Source organism: Symphalangus syndactylus, chromosome 2, assembly GCF_028878055.3.
Source record: "Symphalangus syndactylus isolate Jambi chromosome 2, NHGRI_mSymSyn1-v2.1_pri, whole genome shotgun sequence".
NCBI lineage: Eukaryota > Metazoa > Chordata > Mammalia > Primates > Hylobatidae > Symphalangus > Symphalangus syndactylus.
Window position 1 is genome coordinate 112,507,236 of NC_072424.2, and position 23,953 is coordinate 112,531,188.

The 23,953-nt window shown below is 39.3% G+C and overlaps 1 pseudogene; it reads right to left on the minus strand.

The window, feature by feature from the left end:
* LOC129462344 (protein FAM8A1-like) overlaps positions 1-20,057 on the minus strand; it is a 125,410-nt pseudogene extending 105,353 nt beyond the window's left edge.
* Positions 20,058-23,953: the final 3,896 nt, after the last annotated feature.

Genomic DNA, 23,953 nt, shown 5'->3' on the forward strand with positions numbered 1-23,953 from the left:
ATGTGCAAAGAGGCTAAGGAAGTAAGTTATGTAATTCTCCATGCGGGTCTAGAGGCGAAGCTCTACTTAGATTAAGGGATAAAGGTTCAAGGTTCATGTTACCTAACAATATGTCGCCTAGATACAAACACTAGTGATTTATTTCACTTACATGGTAAGATTTTATGTGCTTGGCACAAACTGGCATACAGCATTGCTAGTTGTAAGGTGAAAGACTAGAACCAATCAACAATGGAGAATGCTATGCCTAGAAAACACCCCACCCACCCCTGCTGTTGTATTATCTAATACACACTGACTTTGGAGGAACCGCTCATCATCTCAAAGTTCCCCCACCTTTGACTTTGCTTCTCTGATGTGGAAAGTTCCAGTGACCCTGTTTCTTCCAGGTAACTTTGCTGTGAAGTTCAGTGCTGCCTGATCTTTGGCCAGCAGCAGGGAGCTCAGGCTGTTTGTCGAGATCATGATTACAACTTATGAAAATCAGAAACGTATTCCCAGATACAAACCCATCCTTGCCCTGCCAATCCATGCTAAGAAGGCTGCTGTAGAGAAATGTAATGCAAATTATCAAAACTAAGTGGGTATGACAGCCTCTTTCCTCATCCACACACATCCTCAGGCTGCTCTGATGTGATATTTCTTGTTCTTCAAGGCTGCTTTTGCTATATGTTTTATTTTGTCTCACTAGAATAAGGGTATTACGCAATACAGGTTACTTCATAGCTGATTTCCTCCCCATGTTCTCAGAATAGCCCAGAATGAGATTAAGAACCAAGCAAGTAATAGAGGCAAGAGCATATTTAGGGCATGGCAAGCTCTGGGTGGCTTTGTCTTTTGCTTTCATTGCTATCTCATCAGTTATTCTGTCCTCCCCCCAAGAATAAATAGAACAAGGATGTAACCAAGGAAAATCAAATTCTCCTCTATTAGACAATTCATTACATATGAATAATTTTTGAGACACAAGAAACCTCTTCATCCTCCAGTATATGCATTTTTCTTTTTTTTTTATTTTAGTGGCATCAAGAAATGCGTATCTAATATTTTTGCAAAATAAACCCAAGGCCCATTCAAAAGGATGGTCACCTCTGGATGATAGTCTCATTGTGATGAGAATAAACATGAGATGTTACAGATACCCAACAATTATACAGAGGACAAGATTTTGCACTGCTTTTTTAGCAGGGAAGATAAATCTTAACTTATCCACCCACCCTCCATTGCCTAGTTGTCACTCTGCACATACTCAGTGAAGAAGGCTGCAGTCTTCAATAAAGTTTATACCATAAAATAGCTGTGATGTGCTTGCACTGAAGCACGTCAAACCTCTCAGAGCTAACTAGCTTTTACCAAGATCAATCCAAGGACCTCTCAGTATTAGGTCCCAAGCCTTAACCACTGACACTCCAGGCCTAAGAAGGGAATTCATGAAGACAACACTAGTAAATCACTCAAAAAGAAGGAAACATTGAATGCATTCCAGATTCTTGTATCACAAGTATTGCACTTCTCTCTTCATTTCTGAAGTTCATCATGAAAGGGCAATAGTATTGATAATCTCAGTTTTCCTCTTTCTTAAGGAAAATTGCTTTTTCTCAGAATCATAGGACCACAGATGAGAAGGGACCTTAAAAGCCATCTAGCTTTTTTAGTAGAGAAGGGTTTCACCATATTGACCACAGCAACTACAAAAACAAATCGTCTTTTTGTCACATCCAAGGATCAGTGCCTGCTCTCAGCCTCAACCACCCTAGCAACAAGGAACTAAACTGCATCACAACATTGCATTTTCTGTTCCATTTTTGGACAAGTAAAATTGATGAAAAATTCTGTATCTTGTATGAGCTTAAGACTTCAAAAACCTAAGCATTTAAAAAAATGATGATGCTCCCTGCCTTTCAGGCAATATGTAATTCAAATTTTTAAAATACTAATTTGTAAAATAGGAGAACAAAACTAAGGTTCTGAATTTCCTCATTAAAAACATTGATATTTTCTTTCTAAATTTCAAATGGTAGACTCTTTAAAAAAAAAAAGCAAATAAAAAAATCCTTCTTTAGTTTCTTTTTGGCCTTTGATGTGCTTGCTTGCTGGCATCCTGCATCCATGGTTAATTTGCTAGTGGGGAATACATCATTACCATTCTACGTCTTCCATTTTGCAGATTAAATATTCTCTCTTTTCACTATTCTTCAGAAATCATAGTTTCCAGCCAGGCACAGTGGCTCATGCCTGTAATCCCAGCACTCTGAGAGGCTGAGGAGGGCGTATCACGAGGTCAAGAGTTTGAGACCAGCCTGGTCAATATGGTGAAACCCCTTCTCTACTAAAAATACAAAAATTAGCTGGGCATAGTGGCACGCACCTGTAGTCGCAGCTACTTGGGAGGCTGAGGCAGGAGAATCGCTTGAAACCAGGAGGGGGAGGTTGCAGAGAGCCAAGATCACACCACTGCACTCCAGCCTGGGTGACAGAGTGAGACTCCATCTTAAAAAAAAAAAAAAAAAAAAAAAAAAAAAAAAAAAAAAGTCAATAGTTTCCAGATTTTCACCTTTCTCTTCTAGTTGTGCTCTAATTTACTACCGTTCTTCTCTCCACTCTCAATATATCCAGCTCAGCTTGAACCAGACACTGACCACCCTTACTCAGAATGGTGCTTTGGGGAATGCCCTCTCCAACTCTTGGCAACCACACAGTAGCATTAATTCACTGAGTTCCTAGTTAAAAACCTTAACTTGCATTTTTTTTCAAGCATACACCTTTCTGCTTTATGGCACCTTTTTGCAAATTAGGAAGAGGTGCCCTCTTTGCATGGACACAGTCCTTACTCACGCCCTCAGCCAGGAACCTGTATGCAGCATGCAAACTGTTGAAGCCCACCAGTGGGATTTGCAATCTGCCCACCCCTCCTGTGTTTGTGTTGCTAATTTTCTGGAACTGAGGGCAACCTTTATATATCTCCCTTTTACTTTTTATCCTGTTAGATTTGGTCCATTGTTCCGTCCTGTCAAGTTATTTTGGGTTCCAACGTATTTGCCCTCCCACCCAGCTGCAGAGTCATCAAGAGACCATCTTAATCTGGCAGCTCAGTGGCCCTATCAAAAGGAAGTGAGATCTGGGAAGGGAGCTATTATTCATCTCGTTCTGACTTTAGTGATGGCCTCTTCCCATGATGGCCTCATCATGACAATATATTTCAGAGTTTTTTCAGTATCAGTATCAAATTTTCTGTTTTGTGGACTGAAGAGTCTAAACTTCTTCCCATGTCTGAAAACTAGGACATTTTCTGATCTCCATCCAGTCTTAGGACACATCTCCTGTGCTCCACAATTCCGCAACCATTACTGACAGCCATTTTCAATTGAAATCACACAGAGCCAAGGGCAGAGGTCTCATGAAATTTCTTTTGAAGTAGTTTAACTGTGGATTTTTACAGATAAATGGAAAAATTTCTATAATACAGTTTTTTTTTTTTTTTACTTTTGTTTTACTGCAGTTTAGAAGTTTTTTATTCACTTTTTTCCAGGAAGGGCAAACTGCTGTCTTTTAGTTTAATGTAGAATATTTTTTAATGCAACAATAAAATTCCAGCAACTACAAAATGATGATTATTTAAAAATGTGTACAATTTTCTATTCCTTTTCATTTTTGCCATATGATTTTGCCATTCACCATAGGATCTTTTCTCATTTGGAACTTCAAACTATTGAAAAATATAATTAGTATCCCATTTTGTACATGTGTTAAAATTTCAGAACAGAAATCTTATTTGTAATTTTACATAACTATATAGCTATGATTACACAACTCTATTATCTGTGAATTATTTTAATCTGTATTTTAACCTTTATCAAAAAGAATAGAATATACTAAGTTATTTAGATCGAAGTTGTATCACTAGATAGAAAATCTAGTCTATTTAGCATTGTTTCTGATTGGCATACAGAAAAATGTGGAGATACATTTTTTTTTTTTTGCCATATATGAGCTCTTTCAGACTTTTTTTTTTCTTTTTTTTGAGACGGAGTCTCGCTCTGTCGCCCAGGCTGGAGTGCAGTGGCGCAATCTCGGCTCACTGCAAGCTCCGCCTCCCGGGTTCACGCCATTCTCCTGCCTCAGCCTCTCCGAGTAGCTGGGACTATAGGCGCCCGCCACCACGCCCGGCTAATTTTTTTGTATTTTTAGTAGAGACGGGGTTCACCGTGGTCTCGATCTTCTGACCTCGTGATCCTCCCTCCTCGGCCTCCCAAAGTGCTGGGATTACAAGCGTGAGCCACCGCGCCTGGCCGCTCTTTCAGACTTTTTAAAAGAAATATTATACCTACAGAAAGAAACCATTTCAGCCAGCACAGTTTTATTTCCCACTTACATTGCCAAAAGCCATACCATCTTTCCCGTCTTTGCATTTCTGTGATTGTCCAATTTGCCTAAATAAGAAAGTGTAAGCATCTGCCAGCACCCTATATAGTCAAAGCCTTCTCAGCGGATTCCATTTGCACAGGGTCTGCAGATTTACAGATAGCAAGAAGCCAAAGGAAGGGATCTGCAGTTCAGAGAAGAATCTTTCTTCTCCAAAGTTGGAATGGGATACAGACTCAAGCCTAACCTAGGAATAAAAATTGACAATAGGATACAGTGATTAGAAGAACCAGGAAAGGCTTGTGAATTAGAACAGAACTACATAAAGGAGAAGCTGAATGTTTAATCAGTCCAAGTAATATGAGACTACTGAAACTACTATTAATAATATTATCATACTTACCTGTCCCTGGCACTGTGCTAAATTCATTACATTTTATAAGTGTGATCCTAATGAATCATGATGACTCTATCATAAAAACACTAATGTAATCTGCATTTCACAGATGAAAAAAACTGAAGCTCCAAGATGTTAGGTAACTTGCTCAAGATGATGAATTTAGTAAGAGGCAGAGTCAGATTTTAAACCTGTCATAACCCTGTACTTTTGACTTCTTTCTAAATTTCCTATATGGTTCACCTCAGAAATAAAAAATGTTTTTTCTCTTCAACACTAGACTCAGGTGGACAGAATGGGATTAATCATAATTAGATTTATCACTGATAATGTATAGCCTGATTTTATTGGCTTATCAGTAAGTTATCTGTAAAAATATATAATTACGCACAAATGCACCACCAAAACCTAAGGCCAGAACCTTGACACCAAACTCCATCTAACTCCACAGTCTCCAGCATCCCAAACCCAAGCTCAACTCATCCGGGATAAATATTTTCCTGAATCCTGTGTTCCTTACTTCCTTGATTCATTTTAAAGTAGTATATGTTGCATCTATATGAACTCCTTACAAAGGACATATTTTTAGTTTTGTTCTTTTTAACTTTGATTCATCTATGTTGTTTCATGTCTCTGTAGTTCATTATTTTTGATTGATGTACAATATTTCCCAGTCTTGTTGATGGGCATTTGAGCTATTTCCTAGGTTTTTTTTCTATAATAAACAGTGCTGCTATACATTTTAAATCCTTGTATCCTGTTATTGGTATGTAACTTTCCTTTGGGTATCTACTCAGTAGCAGCATTTCTGGGGTGTAGGAGACATAGGAGATGTTCAACTCCAGGCCAATACATGATCCTATCAACAGTATTGAGATCCTGTTGATTCTTATCATTTCTAATACTTGATAATATCAGACACTAAAATTTTTGCCTATTAAGTATAAAATAGTATTTGTTGGCCAGGCATGGTGGCTCACGCCTGTAATCCCAGCACTTTAGGAGGCCGAGGTGGGTGGATCACAAGGTCAGGAGTTCGAGACCAGCCTGGCCAATATGGTGAAACTGTCTCTCTACTAAAAATACAAAAATTAGCTGGCCATGGTGGTGGGTGCCTATAGTCCCAGCTACTTGGGAGGTTGAGGCAGGAGAATCACTTGAACCCGGGAGGTAGAGGTTGCCGTGAGCTGAGACCATGCCACTGCACTCCAGCCTGGGCGACAGAGCAAGACTTCATCTCGAAAAAAAAAAAATACTATTTGTTATAGTTTGGGTTTGCTTTCCCTGACCACTAATGATGTTGCGTACCTCATCATTTATGTATTAGCTAAATATTTTTCTTCTTCTGTGGAAGACCCTAACCCTGTCCACAGAGGAGGTAAAATTAAAGGAAAGAAAAAAAAAGAATAACTTAACCCAAGGGCCAAATCCTTGCCAGAGAAATTGCCCTTATTTTAGCCTTGGTTTTTAGTAACTTATGAGTTAAATCAAGATCTAATAGAAATGGGATAGTAACCCTATTTTATAACAACATCTAATACGTGCTCAAGGGTTGACTTACTGCCTTTAATTGTTTTTACTATCTTTTTGCAAAATATCATGCCCATATTACATAATCAGACACAGAGGACCTTTTTACATAGTAAAATTATATTGCAAAGAATCCTCAGTTCTTAGTACCAAATTTCCCCAGAGCACAAGAATTTCTAGGGGCCGCAACAGTCCTGACTACCTGTTGCACAGATCAGAAGCATGCTGCCTGACTGCAAAGGCTAACATGTGAAGAAGGGCTTTTGCCTTTATAAGGATGTCATAAGCAGTCTTTCACGTACAGGAAGTTGTAGTGCATACAAATGCTATTTTAAAGTCTGGGGATATTTAATCATACCGTAATCTTTATTATTTATATTTCCCGGTGCCAGTGTCCACAACTATTGTCTAAAGTGTGACAGAAACAAATCCTGTAGCAGGAAGCCCAGAGCCTACTCATGGACACCTGCTGCAACTTGAATCGCAACCAGTACTTGCAAAACAATGCATATATGTGAACAACTAAGTGTAGCCACTGGCCCTGCCTTACTAATATAGAAGGAGATTACAACTCCACCTGCTGCCCCTGATATTTTAGGTGACTCTGGAAGCAGAGGAAGAAATGGAAAAACGACATAGGTAGTAAGAAATGTTCATGGCGGCAAATCCATATGGATCTGTAGCAACCTCAATTCTTGCTTCCTCAGAAGAAAGAATTCGACTAAGGGGCATAAGGCAGAGGGAGAGTCTGAAGCAAGTTTTAGAGGAGGAGTGAAAGTTTATTAAAAAGTTTTTAGCAGGAATGGAAGGAAGTAAAGTACCTGGAAGAGGGCCAAATGCGCAACTTGAGAGATTCAAGTGTGTGGTTTAGCCTTTGACTTGGGGTTTAATATGTTGGCAAGCTTCCAGAGGTTGCATCTCTTCTCGGGTGAGCCTTCCTAGGAGTGGGCTGTCCGCATGCGTAGTGGCCTGCCAGCACTTGGGAGGGGCCGCATGCGCAGTATGTTTACTAGAGTTGTGCACATGCTCACTTGAGGAATTCTTCTTTCACTAGCGGAATGTTCCCATAGGACGGTCATATGCCACTTAAACTCTCCCATTTTGCCTCCTAGTGTGCATGCATGAGCCCACTTGGCCAACTCCTGAGATCTTGTCAGGAAGCTGCCAATCACCAACTTTAGATGTTTTGTTAATCTATTGGGAGACTGCCTTTCCCCTGGCACTGGCTGCTACCAATTATTAGGTTGGTGCAAAAGTAATTGCCGTTACTTCCAATGGCAAAAACGTCAATTATTTTTGCACTAACCTAATATTATTTTAGGTTGTTAAACTAACAACCACCTGACCACCACATGATGATTGCCTGACATTCCTGGTGGCGGGGGAACCTCTGTGCCCTACTCATGTTTAACTATCTATCATAACAGAAACAGAGTACAACCATAGAAGAAAAAATAAGTAACGAAAGAGACTTCTAGAAAATAGCCAGAAAATTCTCATTTTCCCACCTAAAATAACAGATGTCTATAAAACTCTTCTTATTACAACAATAAATAGCAGGGAGCATTTGCAAGAGAGGGAAACATGTAGGAGAAATTCCCCTCTGAAACCCCTTATACTGGAAAACTGGGCTTCAATGATTGAACTTGGAGAAACAGACATATCTCTGTAATTAATGTAATTCAGTTTTTTCCCAATGGTCTTTGTTAATAATATAGTCCAATCAGTGGTATTTTCTCCCAACTGGCAAAAAGACTGAAGCCCTTTACGTATCACCTGGCTATTTTGGAAGTTTCTAGGAGTACATGATCAAATCTGGTTGGAAAACTGGTAAGTTACTGAATTAGGATGTACTTCTTTCTTCTACTCCTAATCAGGGCCCTGTCACCTGTGTACCGCAGGGCAACGTTACCACCCTTACTGGGTACCTTATATTGTCAGGCCCTGCTGCTTTTTCACCTGCATTCTGTCTGATTCAACACACACTGCTCTCACTTCCACTGGATCTTGAAGGACCGGTGTTAAACTTGGTTTGCATTAAAGTGAAAAAAACATTTCTCTCTCTCTCAATGTCAAAAATCAATGTTTAGAACTCTTAGGAGGAACTATCAGTCAATGATTTTTAGATTTTGGAGTAGGAAATAACATATGAAACACACAACGTGTTAACTTTTAAAAGCAAAAAACAAGCTGCACAAATTCGACCTCATTAAATTTAAGGCGTTACAATTAAGAAATTTGTCAACAGACACCTTAAATAGAAAGGACAAATTATAAACTGAAAGAAACTATTTGAAAGATACACAACCAACTAGGATTTGTTAAAATATATATATATATATATATATATATATATATATATATATATATATATAAAAGTTCAATAAGTCAATAAAGAAACCAATAGAAAAATAGACAAAAAACATGAACAATCATTTCACCGAAGAATCATATACGGGCAATAAACACATGAATTGATGTTCAATCTCAGTGATCAGGAATTATAAATTAATGCTACAATGAAGTACTATTGTGTACCCATTTGGTTGGCAACAATTGAAGAGTCTGATAATACCTCATGTTGGAAAAGATGTATATCCACAAGGTATTTCACAAAGTTGCTGGTAGGAGTAAAAATTGATAAAACTATTTAGACTATTTTAGCATTAGCTCCTGAAGTGGAGCACTCACATACCCTTTGATCCAGCAATTTCATTGAGCATAAGCATATACTCAATTTCTCTTTAGTATAAGCATATATTCAAGAGAAAGTCTGCATGTGTCCACCAGGAGATATATATATATATATATATATATGAGTGCTCATGGTTCTCAATAATGAAAACCTGTGTATTAGTCTGTTTTCATGCTGCTATAAAGAACTGCCCAAGACTGGGTAATTTCTAAAGGAAAGAGGTTTAATTGACTCACAGTTCATCATGGCTCACGCCTGTAATCCCGGCACTTTGGGAGGCTGAGGTGAGTGGATCACCTGAGGTCAGGAGTTCGAGACCAGCCTGGCCAACATGGTGAAACCCCGTCTCTACTAAAAAATACAAAAATTAGCCTGGCGTGGTGGCATGCACCTGTAGTCCCAGCTACCCGGGAGGCTGAGACATGAGACTCACTGGAACCCAGGAGGCGGAGGTTGCAGTGAGCCGAGATCACATCATTGCACTCCAGCCTGGGTGACAGAGCGAGACTATGTCTCGAAAAAAAAAAAAAAATCATATATATATATATTTTTTTTTTTTTTTTTTTTTTTTTTTTTTTTTGAGATAGAGCTTTACTTTTGTCACCCAGGCTGGAGTGCAGTGGCACGATCTCAGTTCACTGCAAGTTCCACTTCCCGGGTTCAAGAGATTCTCCTGCTTCAGCCTTTCAAGTAGCCGGGATTACAGGAGCCTGCCACCACGCCCGGCTAATTTTTTGTATGTTTAGTAGAGACTGGGTTTCACCATGTTGAGCATGTTGGTCTGAACTCCTGAGCTCAGGTGATCCGCCCGCCTCGGCCTCCCAAAGTACTGAGATTACAGGCGTGAGCCACTGCACCGGGCCCAATTCATACTTTTTAATAAATATATAAAGTTTCTGAATGTTCTTAAATTTATATTGTCAAATGTAACAACCTTGCCTTTGAGGTTTCTTTTCTTTTCTTAAAAATCGTATTTCATAACAAGATGAAATAAATAAGAACCTATATTTTCTGTCAGTTGCTTCATGATTTCTTTTTAGTGTATAACTATTTTACTCATCTTGATTTATTTTGGTATATGGTATTAAATGGAAACCTAGTGAGGTTTTTATTCAAATAAATAACCAATTTTTCTGACATCATTTATTAGATATTCTCTTTCCAGTGTGATTTGTGGTATCACCTTGATATATACTATATAATCTTTTATACTGTGATCTATTTCTGGGCTATCTTGATTCACTGAGCAGTCTATACTTCTGTCAGCACCACACTGATTTAGGTGGCTCACATTTGTAATCCCAGCACTTTGGGAGGCCGAGGAGGGCAGATCACCTGGGGTCAGGAGTTACCAGCCTGGCCAACATGATGAAACCCTGTCTCTACTAAAAAAAATACAAAACTTAGCTGGGCATGGTGGTGGGTGCTTGTAATCCCAGCTACTAAGGAGGCTGAGGCAGGAGAATTGATTGAACCTGAGAGGTGGAGGTTGCAGTGAGCTGAGATCGTGCTACTGCACTCCAGCCTGGGCGACAGAGCAAGACTCTGTCTCAAAATAATAATAATAATAAATAAAATAGCTTTAAAATACAATTTCATATTTAGAAAATTCTTCCTCTCCTCCTACATTACTTTCCTTTTTCAGAAGGTGTTTTTCCATTTGTTCTTCCAGATGAGACCTGTTCTTTAGTTTAAATTAGTCCTCTGGAGAATATCAGATACAAATAAGAAAGAAATTCAAAATACAGGTTAAGACACCATAAAATTTATATCCATGTCATATTTGCAAGCCGAGCTATCCATTTTATTTAGAAATGTTTCCTCCTTTATTTGGATATACAATGGAATTAATTATTCATTATTGATTTATACTAAAATGGATTATCTCTTAACTATGTTAATAAAGTAGCATAGCATGCCTGGATAAAAATATTACCAGAACCTTATTTTAGTTAGTATCTATGGCTTCTTCCCTCTTAAACTTTTCACCAGAGCTATCAGAAAAAAAGCCAAAGAGAAAGTTTCCATTTTTTTCTTTTTTTTTTAACCTTCTATTGCAGAGGTGACAACAAATCCCCAAATCAGTTGATGATATAGCCGGTGACCTGTCAGTCCTGTATAATCCTCCTACTGAAAAATATCCCCTAAAAAAGTCCACAGCAGAAACTTTATTTATTTAATTATTTATTTTTTGATACAGAATCTCACTCTGTCGCCCAGGCTGGAGTGCAGTGGCGCAATCTCCGCTCTCTGCAACCTCTGCCTCCTGGGTTCAAGCAATTCTCCTGCCTCAGCCTCCTGAGTAGCTGGGATTACAGGCGCCCATCAGCACGCCTAGCTAATTTTTGTATTTTTAGTAGAGACAGGGTTTCACCATGTTGGCCGGGTTGGTCTCGAACTCCTGACCTCAGGTGATCCGCCCATCTCAGCCTCCCAAAGTGCTGAGATTACAGGCGTGAGCCACTGCCCCCCGGGCAGAGCAGAAACTTTAAAGCCACCTATCAAGTATTTATTTATATTCTTTTCTTTGGAATTAAAGAAATCCCAAATATAAGAATAGGCTTTAGAGCTTCCATTGCAAATTCATTGCCAAGGGTAAAATATGATGGGGTAGTTTAAAAGGAACATCTAGTCAACTAGCCATTCTCCCCCTTCCAGGGAAGGAATTTCTTCTACAACACCTCGTGGCCAGTAGACGTTTTTCTTCTACACAAACACTTTTAGTAACATGTGACTTTCTAGCCAACACCCAACTGTTGGAGTGAAAAATCTAAAAATAGAAATTATTCAACAAAATCACTCCAAATTTGCTTAAATGCAAATAACCTGAGATGCTCTGTAATCCAAAATAACAACTCCGGAAATAATTGCTGATACGTTTATTGATGCTGCAATATTGGGAGTTCCAAGGTAGAACCCTGTAGAAGAGAAGAAACTCAACCATCACCAGTCAATACTAGCAAACATTTAAGAGGCACAGGCTACAAGTAAAGCTCTGAACAAGACACAAGCTTGAAAGAAGCCCATGCCAGAAGCCTTGCTCTTGAGATGCTTACAGCCTGAGTGGTCAGGGCACACACACACACTAACCCAAGGTCACACAACATTGATGCCAAACAAGCACCAGAAGAAATAAATCTTCACTCTATGTTTTGTGAACCCATTCATTTGTGGTTCCATTTTGCCTCCTACTCTTGTTTTCCTTTTGCCTGGATGTTCTGAGCTTTTTATTTGTTTAGCCTTGCTGGATTATATGCATCTTATTCAGCCACTTTAGAGTAGAGGCACTACTCCGGAGTACAGCAAAGTAGTTAGGAGCTGAGATACAGCTTATCCACCAGTTTCTATAAAATGCCCATTCTGGCTCAGGGTCAACTGAGTTGGCCCTAGCCAACTGCTATGCCTTCTCAAAGTCGCCACTCACTGACATCAGACTGCTTAGCTGCATCATATTCACTTGGCAAATACTAATCTCATCACTCAAAATTCAGTTCCGAAAAACTGCACTGGGACTGAAGCAGGACTCTTTGTGCAAAAATAAACCAGGCATTTCAAAACGTTTAAAATCAAACAGATGAAAATGTTGCAATATTACTTTTCAGACATTTCCTTTGTCTAATTTGCTTTTCATTCACTAGTTTACATTTTCTAAAAGGACTTGTATTTTTATGATGTGCATGACTTCCACACTGCCCACAATCAATGTCAAATGAAAGACCTAACTTGTTACCTAGTCCTCTGCCTACTAAAATAGTGCTGTCTAATCAGGCATCTCTCTGCAGGAAACAGGCCTTCCTACAGCAGGAAGCAGAGGAAAGAGGACTGGAGACAGCAATCCCAGCGGCTTTTTTGCCAGAAAGGACAAAATGGCTCTTCTGGCAACTTCTGACTCAGGAAATCGCTGAATTAAGTAGTCAATCTGCAGAGTAATTTAGCATGTCATCTGCTTCCTGGCAACAGATATTTGGAAGCATTTTTATTTTAATTCATCTCTGTCATCATCATCAGGGTTATAGCTGCTTCTCTCTGAGGACCTCAAGGTCAGAGATTTGGGACCTCAAGGTCAGAGATTTTTCTGTAGTTCTTAATAGAGCCAGTTCTTTGAGCTTCTTCCTGCCCTGTCTAGGCAGGCCCCAATAGGCTCACTTCTCCTTTGATTTTGGTCAGGTCAAGCAAACCCCTGTCATCAGAGCTAAATATAAGTTGTATGTAAGTGGGTGGAGGCCCTTGCAGTGGATTCCCTGGAAAATACACTTGTAAGTGTGCAAAAGAATGAAGGTGCAATTGCCTGCCCAGGAGTTGCAGAAGCATCATTGTCTGTGGGAGACAGGAAAGGAATTAAGAGGTCAGCAACTCGGGCTCTCATTCCTGTCTCATCATGGACTTTCTGTGTAATGTTGCACAAATAATTTTCCTTCCCACTCCTCCACTTCTCTATTTTAGGCGTGAACAAACATCAGTCATCTTCCCCACTTGCAGACATTAAAGAGAGTTAATGTGAGCATGTTACAAACGAATAGCCCTAACTTCACACATTGGGGAGACCAGTAAACACATGCTGTGGGTGATCCTTCTTTATGTGGATAGAGCAATTTCTTACAGCTGGTGAACACATGTGTCCACAAAATCCCTAAAAGGAATGTGTGTAAAATAGATGTACCAGGACCGTGCAATTCTTATTGTGCAAATATATTTGCAGATTGTTGCTATTTGGGAATAACGATGGCCAAATCCAGGTGAGGGTAATAATACATCAGGAAGGTAATAATTTTTATCTGGGGCAGAGGTCACTTTGCTCCTGTCTTAACAGGGGCTCTCTATGGCTTCGGCAACAGGGCCCAGAAATGCATGTCCTGACATTGCAAATGGCAAAACAGAGATCTCAACCAAATATTCATGAAGCATCGTGTTTGGAGTCTCCCAGCATCGAGCCCCATATCTTCAAGAAAAATCTAAACTAAGCTTTTTACATACCTTTATTGCCTTTGACCCTCACAGCAACTCTGTAAAAACAGAATTATCCCAATTTCACAGATAATGAAAATGAAGCTTAAGAAGACCAAATAATATTTCCATAGATCATATAGGCATTAAGTGGGGGGACTGGGATTTTTAATCTGTCTGATCCCAAAGTCCATCCTCTCATCCTGTTTCCATTAAATGATGCTATCTTCCATGTACTGTACCTGTTATGCTCTATATGCCTCAGTTTTCTAATCTGTAAAATGGGAATAATAATACCTAATGAAAATCAAGAGATTACCTATATGAGGGCATTTTACAGAAATGTAAATTGTTATTCTAATAGTAATTCCACGTTCATCTCTTCCACTGTCAGCCTCATTATTATAAACACATGTGAAAAGTTTATACTAGGCCAGTTATGTGGACCTTGCTTGGCACATAACTGAAATGTAACTTTACATTTCATTGACTTTAAGGAATTTACATATTTTAACCCAGTTCAACTATATTTTGAGGTGCTGCATCTCAGGAGTTCTTGTAGATATCTAATTCCACATTAATCACTGATCTACCTTTGTATTATTATTTAAAAATTCACATATTTTTAAGCACTGTCATATTCTTTACGAGAAACCTTGCATAGAAATCAGATGATAGCTAAGTAGATGTGACTTCAAATTCATGGATAAATATCAAAACAGGAGACTAATGGAATACATAGAGAGATCTGTTCATGCCGTTTCTCCTAACTGTCTGTAATCCTGACCTTCCCAGTAGACAGAGAGGAATAATATCCACAGAACTTGCTTGCCCTGCCCTTCAGGAAACATGGGTAAAACCTAAATAAAGATTGTTTGTGTATGATTGTAAACAATTTGCTATTCAAATTCAATAATGGCACTCGGTAGGCAAACTATCCTAAAATCTTTCCTATTAACAACTAAATTCCAAAGTTTAGCATTGCAAAACCACATAATTTGAATACATTTTTGAACCATCTGATGGAAAATTGTATTGATTCCACATGTGCAGAGCTTGTAAGTAGCTCAGTAATTCCTTCACTCTTTTCAGACACAAACTAACGGCCTCTTTTTCTTTCCCTCATAGAAAAGTAGGCTATTTTTCCAGGGTTGGGAGAATGTGGAGGAGGGAGGGCTATAATGAAAGTATGTAATTCACTCAGGACTTGTGTGGCAGTATTAGAGATTATGGAAAGATTTGCTTTACAGAATACAGTTCCTGTGGAGAAAAAAAGACTCCCACTACATCAGGAATTAGCACATATAACAAGCCGAACTTTTTGTTTTGTTTTCTTTTAAAAAAATCTTTGAGTTATACTGTATGCTTTTCTAATACTGAGAGAAAACAGTTTCAGCAAAGTGCACTAAATAAATAGAACAGCACCTTACCTTTAAAAAAAAAAATCTGTATTCAGGAGCTATTCTCCTTCACATTTTGAAATTCTTTAGCTGGAGAAATGCTGGGTCATGAGACACAGGGTCATAGCATCTGGGTTTGATCCAGACTTTGTGATCTCTAAATCATCTTATGCCTTTGAATACATTCCAGCACCACTGACTTTACCACGTTATTTTCTAACTTATGGGTTCCCGCCACCCATGCTCTGGGACTGAGTTAATAATGGTACTTACAGGGTTGTTGGGAGGATGAATCCAGTAATGCCTAATATGTAAAGCACAGAACCTTGCCAGAATGTAATAAATGTCAGGTAAACATTCACTTTTAGTTTTGCTGTTATTATTGCTTAGATAATGGTTGCTAAATAATGGAACCTTCCATTTCAATGTCAGTGCCATATCATTTAAAGGTAATCAGAGTGGAACTAATTACATAGCCTCCTGAGATATGAACACACAAATATCTTCAAAATCGTTTTCATTTACTCTCTAGCATCTGAGCTCATGTGCTATCATAAATCAGTTTAATTTCCTTTATTAAGAAAGGCCAGTGGACAGCCCCAGTGTGGAAACATTCCCTACAGGCTCCCTAGCTACTATGAGTGGATGAGGTCACTGGCGAGTTTAATAAGTCAACCTTGTAAAACCCCTGAAGATGAAAAAAGTATATGACAAAGGGCTACAGATCTTCTCTGTCCTTGAGGCTCCTCCACGCTTGTGAAAACACTTTCTGTAACAGATACTTAAATATTATTCACACTGTAAACAAAAATCTTTTGAAATTGTTTTAATTAGGCTTGGGGTGCTTTTTTTTTTTTCCATCTTGAGATGGAAACAGAGAGATTTCTGTTCAAAGAAATTATTGTTCCCCTTCAGAAGTCATGGGAAGTACAAGGTCAACTGATGAAAAAACAACAGCCCTAGTCTCAGGGTTTTCTAAGCCTTGTTCCTTAGACAAGATACTTAGCATAAAATTTTACTGACACTGAACCAGGTTTAATTTCAGAAAAGTAATCATCCATATACAAACGTTGTTTCAGCAGGTTTTCTTGCTCAATTGAAATTCACTCCACAACTCTTCGACTCTCTCTGAAGGACCAAAAATCCAAGCACCTGATATGTAAAACAAATGCTTACTAAGGGCCAGGCACTGTTCCAGGTGTTTTATTATATTACATCATTTAATCTTCACAACAGTTCTATGAATGTCATTACTGTCTCCATTTTATAGGTGAGGAAGAAATACAGACACCTTAAATAACTTGCTCCAAATTACATAGAGATAGTACGCGATAGAGTTAGTATTTAAACCCAAAAAGTCTAGCTCCAGAGTCTTTAATGTTAACCACTCAATGGTATTTTCTCTTTTTATTTTCTAAAATGAAAGTTAATATCTTTAAAATTGGGGACATCACATGGCATGCTTCCACTATAATAAAATTTTTAATGTCTCCCTTTAGAATGCAATTGAAGGTAATCATGTATCCCAGGCGCCTAACTTATCAACTTAACAAGCTATGAGTCCAAGACCTTTCTGTGTCTACATCACATCAGTCAATCCACAAATGTTTATTTTCAGATGTTTTAAATGTTTCAGAGAACATTGCTTAGTCTAGCCTTTTCTTTGCAACAAATATTTTTCACTAGGGTAACGACTACCATCAGTTACACAGGTACACTTTTAAAGGCATTTGATGCTGGCCTTTACAGATGCAGTGGAGTTAAACGAGTTAACTTTTACACTCTGTCACCTTCTCCTTCAGAGTATTAGTACTGTAAGTTGGTGGCTTCAAACATATTGCTATTTATACACAAGGAAGTTATGTTGCTCAGTCTATAATTATTTTTGCCGAAACTCTAAGTACAATAGACAGCTGCAGGGGTGTCAAACTAATGATTAATTTATAATACATAATATATTTATTGGTGAATAGTTTTTATCAAATGTTGGAAATAACCTGCCTGACTATTTATAGGCACCAGCATCCCCTACTTACTTCAGAGGTTAGGGCTTCCCTTTCAGTTGCGATAAACACAGCTTCCTCCCAAGACTCTGTTTACATGTCTGCTTGTCAACCCTGCGCCAGACACTGGCGCTCCCTTTTTTACCGTCACTGCTCCCTCATCCTGTTTATAGGACAGGGAGGATGACCACGGATGCAGAATTATTTTAACTCACCAAAGCCTTGGAGAAACTAGCCAATATTGTTTGTTTTAAGATGACTCATTCTTCAATTGAGTCTTTCACTTAATATTGCTTTTCCAACATCTAGTCACATAAAATGCATTGGCCTAAGCAAACGTGTTACCATTATTTTAAGACAAATTATACCAAGCCTGGATACCAAGAGTCACAAAGCTCCCTTGATGTCCTTGAAGAATAATTTACACTGTAAACTAGGGGCAAAAGACCCTTTTATTTTTCCCAGTGAGTCTTGTTCAAATTGCCTGTGGAGTATTTTTCTTTAAAGAAATTAGTACCTGCTTGGGCCCCACACCAGACCAATTAAACCAGGATTTCTTTTTAAAAGCTTCCCTTTGATTCTACTGTGCAACAAGGATTATAAACCACTTCTCAAATGTCATTACTTATTGCAAACCACTAAACAAATGGGTTAGGTGTGATTGGATCAAATAGATGCAGTGCTGCTTTTTACCAAAACCTTCCAAACAGTGTTGATGTCATGAAATGGCCACACTGGTTGAATATAGAATGCAGTCCTCAGGCATAGAGGACTGTATTGTTTTCAGCTCACCCTCACTGTAGCCTAGACCCGTTAAAGAATGAGGTAAACATGCTAAAGGTTAGCTTCCAGAGCCTCATTAGCATAAAGAAATTAGGTTTTGATCCTGACGATGAAATTCCAGTTAAAGGAAAGAAGTAGGACACCCTCTTGAAGTTAAAGGCAACTCCCTCTACAGATCAAAAGGCAACCTTGAAAAGAAATTATATAATGTCTTCAGTGTAAGTAAGACAGGGCTGATCAGATATTAGAGCTCAGAGGTCTTGTCTCTTGGGATGCCTTCCACCCACCCTTGAGTATAAATCAAGGATCTTTAATGAAGCACACTGCAGCTGAAAATCAATTCAGTTCAATACTGAGAAAGAGCAAGGCAGCCCTCAACAGCGGGTGCTGGTCTGGTGCTCACAGCTAGCCCTGGTGCCCTCCTGTTGTATGCAAATAGTTTCACAGAACATCAACACTAGACAAGGCCACTCCATGACTGTGATGGGTCAGGACAAAAACAAGACCACTCCATAATAATATCTAAATACAAAAACATGAACCTTGTCGGAGCAACAAAAATAACCCAAATTCCCCTATCTAATGAATCTGAGTGACAGCTGTTGTTTTACCAATCACAGCTTTAGCCTCAGTCTAGTCGTCCTTCCTTCTAGATGTGTTAAAATATCCAAACACAGAATCAACTGTACTTCCTAGAACTGTTCAATCCAGAGCAAAGCCTCATTTTCTAAAACTCTCCCTCAAGTCACCTAACACAAGCTCAAATCGTACAATTAGTCATTCCCAACATCCTCCATAGCTCACACGGTATGTGTTCTCCCTCATTGTAAGGAGTCCTGAATTGATCTTGCTCAAGTACAGGTGTGTTCCTCGTGGTCTCCATCTGAAGGGCACTGCCAATGTTTTCATTAAACATCTAGTATATCCCCCTTCAAGAATAAAAACATATAAGATAGACCTTAGTATTCGAAGTTTTCAAATGGGTTGGGAAGATATCAAAGGATTGGACCACAATCACATAATCAAGGCTATGTGTGTACACTGGAAAAGAAGTGTTAGGCATTCTTGGAAATTGTTAGGAAAGCAAGACAAAAGCTGTGCTTTGAGAGGGGGACAGCATTAGAAGGAAGGAGAGAACACAGGGAATGGTATTACACTCTGTACCGTTTCACAATTTAGGGATCTAAATTTATTTCTCCTCTTGGTTCAACAGTTTTATCTGTTAGCATTTTACCCCATGTTTTTCTTGAGAGCGAATAATTTTGGTTGAAGAAAAGCATCTAATATAGTCTTCTAACTTTTCAAATTCTTCTTCCATGTTCTGAAGAGAGAGAAAAGATGTCCAGTCCGTTGTTTAGCCAAGTCCTGGAAACACAGCACAGGAATAAAATAATGTCTGTGTTCTAAGATTGTACTGGATTCATGACACACAGAATAAAGAAAAAATACATGAAAAGGTCACTGTTGACGTCATCTAGGGAGATGCATATAGTGTTTGATTATTCAGTTGACTAGTGAATTAAGCCAATGAAATAATCCCATTACCAACTGCAGTTGTGTGACAGTTTTGTTCCTCTTTCTCCCTCTGTCTTCCATTCCAGAAATTAATTGGTTTAGACGATCTGTCAAATAATACATCCTTGTGTTTCTCAAACAAATAAAATCTGCATATTTTATATATTCGGACACCACTTTATCCTTTCTGCAATTCAGTGGATTTTTTAAAAAATTAAGTTATGGAAATGTCTTTTTCCTTCAAATGAAGCTTCATGGAATCCATGATGGGAAACACAATAAAATGTGCTCTGGTTGAAGCAGGGTAGGGTGGGAAGACCCAAAGTCACTCTCCCACCCCACCTCGGTGCCCTGGAAGCTCTCGGAGAAGTTTCCGGGACTTCAAAGAACATAGTGCTAAAGGAGTTGTTCTGCTCAATCACCTCCATAGCTCGAGGCTATGGTGTCTATACTTGCATGTCAAATTGGTGTCTCAAACTTTCATACCTACAGAAAAACATCTGTCCATCCTGCTCGTCTCCCTAGCCCCAGCATCCCTGCTTTCAGTAAATAACACTATCCTAGCATCCTCATGGGTACTAGGACCCAAGACCCTGAAGCAGAGAAAATTTGGAAGACCACAAGTCAAGAGCCTCTACTATGTCATATGATTTGTTATGACAGTGTATCAAATTGATTTTCATCTCAATCTTTCTGGTAAAACTTAAGGTGATGGAGTTGCCTAAAGCCAAAGTAAAGCAGTATATGAAATCCCCTCTTAAAATAATGATGAGATTTTGGCGCAATTATGCTTCTTTTAGGGTAGAGAGACAGTAAGGAGAATCTCAAAGATGCTATGAAGAAAACAATAAACTTTAAAGTGTGCATTTTTAAAACCAAGTGTCTCCTTTTCTAAAAGTAATTTTTCTCAAAAGTAAATGCTGAATTTACTTCAAATTGGTTGGTCCATCAAAGCCCAAAAGAACGAGAATAATGTTCTAAAACACAAGCATTTTCTTTTTAAAATGTTTTTAATTTTTAATTTTTATGGGTACATAGTAAGTATATACATTTATGGGGGATATGGGATATTTTGATACAGGCATATAATGTGCAATAATTACATCAGGGTAAATGGGGTATCCATCACCTCAAACATTTATCCTTTGTGTTATGAAAAATCCAATTCTAGTCTTTTAATTATTTTTAAATGTACAACTAAATTATTGTTGACTGTAGTCACTCTGCTGTGCTATCAACTACTAGATCTTACACACACTTTCTTTTCATCAGTACCATTTCAAGCCTAGGATAATTATTTTGGCCAAATAACAATAGCAGCAGATATCATTTGTTATTATTCTCCCCATTTACAGGGAAAGAAAATGAGACTTAAATACATTCAATGTCTTGCCCAAGCCCAAACAGCCAGTAAGCAACATGACCCCTGGCCATTTGTGGCACCATCACCTATGCAAATCATATTCTCTTTGGTTCCCCTCTGGTTTGAGCCTCTTTGATCTGCACCTACTTGATCAGCTCTTACTTCTCAGTCCCTTTGGGAAAGCTACAGAAAATTGCTATTTTTCCTGAATTGTTTCTTTGTATTTCTAATCTCCTTCCAAAGATTTGGCCAGTTACAAGAAATTGGCAAGTTACAAAGAAATAAACCCCAGATGAATCCCATGAAACATGTATCCTTCAAGTTATTTGCTCTACTATTCCAAAAAACAAGGCCCGGTGCAGTAGCTCATGCCTGTAATCCCAGCACTTCGGGGGGCCAAGGCAGGCAGATCACCTGAGGTTAGGAGTTTGAGACCAGCCTGGCCAATGTGGCGAAACCCTGTCTCTAATACAAAAAAAAAAAAAAATTAGCCTTGCATGGTGGTGGGCGCCTGTAATCCCAGCTGCTGGGGAGGCTGAGGCAGGAGAATTGCTTGAACCCAGGAGGCGTAGGTCAAGGTGAGCCAAGATCATGCCATTGCACTCCAGCCTGGGGTACAAGAGAGAAACTCCATCTCAAAAAAAAAAAAAGAGGAATAATAGTGGTCTAGCATAGCATGCTGGTTTAAAGGATTTAACCTCATGTCAAACTGAGATATTTTCTCAGCCAGTTCTTAAAGAAATTTCTGTGTGGTAACAGGAGGGACATTGAACTGCTGTTTCCTTACTCAACACTCATTGTGCAGCAGCATTTCTGGGGATGCATTCTCACTCAGTGGTGGCCTGATTTACATTTCTATCTGAGGATATCTTGGAGCATTAGCTAAAAGAAAGGATAAACCACTTTGGTTCCAGCAGAGTGAGTGAGGAAATAGTTGAATCACATCAAATTGCTAGTTTTTTGTTTTTTTTTTCTACTGAATTCAACCATCTATGGGTTTTACTTCTCTAAATCTCTTCCTGTGCATAGTCACAGCCATATTTAGGAATCAAATCCATTTTTCATTTTGAGGCTCCTGATTCCTGATTCATCTCAGTCCACATACCCTGGCAGGAATCCACTTACACACACAGGCCGTGCTGCAAATGGTGCTTAGTAAATTAGATGTTTGGAGTGCCAAACACACTTTCCCCATACAAATTGAGTTACAGATGGTGGTTCGTTATCCAGTCCAGATAGCAAATGGCTGTGTAGACAAAATCCAGGTGAACAATGATCTTAAGAGACTGATAGATGCTAAGCTTGCTTTCTAACAGTTTCTAAGGAAAAGAGAATCGGAGGTGGGGGCCTGGAGCACATCTCCCACCTTGCTGACACAGAGACCTCTCTGCTTCTCAGCGGGCTGGGGCTCCGGGGTGCTGGTGGGAGCTTTGCCAGCGGAGACGACATGCTTCTCTGGGGTTTCTGAATTCGGCGACAAGCAGCAGCAGTCTGTCCCCAGGGCTGGTGGGCACCACAGGGGTGATGCTCACTCCAGAGCCAGGCAGGAGGGGGCGGTAAAGGGAGATGCTGTGGTATGTGGCCATTCTCCAGCTGCTCAGTGTGCTAAAGACTGCAGGGGACAGAGGCCACCTCAAATCAGGTCACAATTCTGTCCTTGAGGAGGAGGGAATGCAGGATATCAGTAGGCAAACAGCAGTCTCCAACCCCATATGTGTAATTACAAAAAGATTAACTCAAATCTAGATGTCATTCACAGGGCAACACAAGTCCTAGAATAAGAAAATTCAACATAAACATTTGCTCCCGAAAGCATATAGCTTTAAGAATCAAGGCTGGGTGCGGTGGCTCACACCTGTAATCCTAGCACTTTGGGAGGCCGAGGTGGGCAGATCACGAGGTCAGGAGATCGTGGCTAACATGGTGAAAACCCTGTCTCCAGTAAAAATACAAAAAATTAGCCGAGCGTGGTGGTGGCTGCCTGTAGTCCCAGCTACTCGGGAGGCTGAGGCAGGGGAATGGGGTGAACCTGGGAGGTGGAGGTTGCAGTGAGCCAAGATCGCGTCACTGCACTCCAGCCTGGGTGACAGAGTGAGATTCCGTCTCCAAAAAAAAAAAAAAAAAAGAATCAAGAAATGACAACATCCAGTAAACTCCCAAACTATTACAGATAGCTCCTTTTAGTAGCGGTCAGAAGGGATACCAGGGTGTATACATTTTTGCCATCTCTTGCATTGAGAGGCCCTCCGCTTCCACTCTTAATTGACTTGTTTAGGATTCAGTTCCTCCTCTACTCTGATTTCAAACTATTAGAAGCAAATGAAAAGAGCTAGGTTGTGCCAAATTTGCAAGTGTTTTCCAACAGAAACACTTTGTGCTTTCTCATTCTTTCTCTCAGGAATCCGCAAGCAAACCAGGTCTGACAGCCGACCTCAACTGAATTTTTCTATTTCTTATTTTGGGTGAAAGGGAGGGGGAAAGCTGACTTATGAGAAAATAGGAGCATTTAATTTAAAATTTTCCCATGGTATTCTGTATAGTGGATGCTTCTCTATTAGTATATTTTACCACTGATGGGAGAAGGAGGAATCAAGGATAATGGGTTTCTGGTTTGAGTGCTTAGGCAGATGGAGGAGAAAATGAAAATTAGTTCAATATTAGACATATTTAGCTCATGGTGCCTATGGGATATGCAAGCAGTTAAGCAAATCTGAATAAATGCCTGGCACTCAAGATATATCTAGCTGGAGTTACTCTGAAAGTCATAGGATGTAAATATCAAAGTCTGGTGCAGATGTGACTGCCCATAAAAAGAGAGAAACGGGGCCGGGAGCGGTGGCTCACACCTGTAATCCCAGCACTTTGGGAGACTGAGGCGGGTGGATCACCTGAGGTCAAGAGTTCGAGGCCAGCCTGGCTAACATGGTGAAACCCCATTTCTACTAAAAATATGATCGTGCC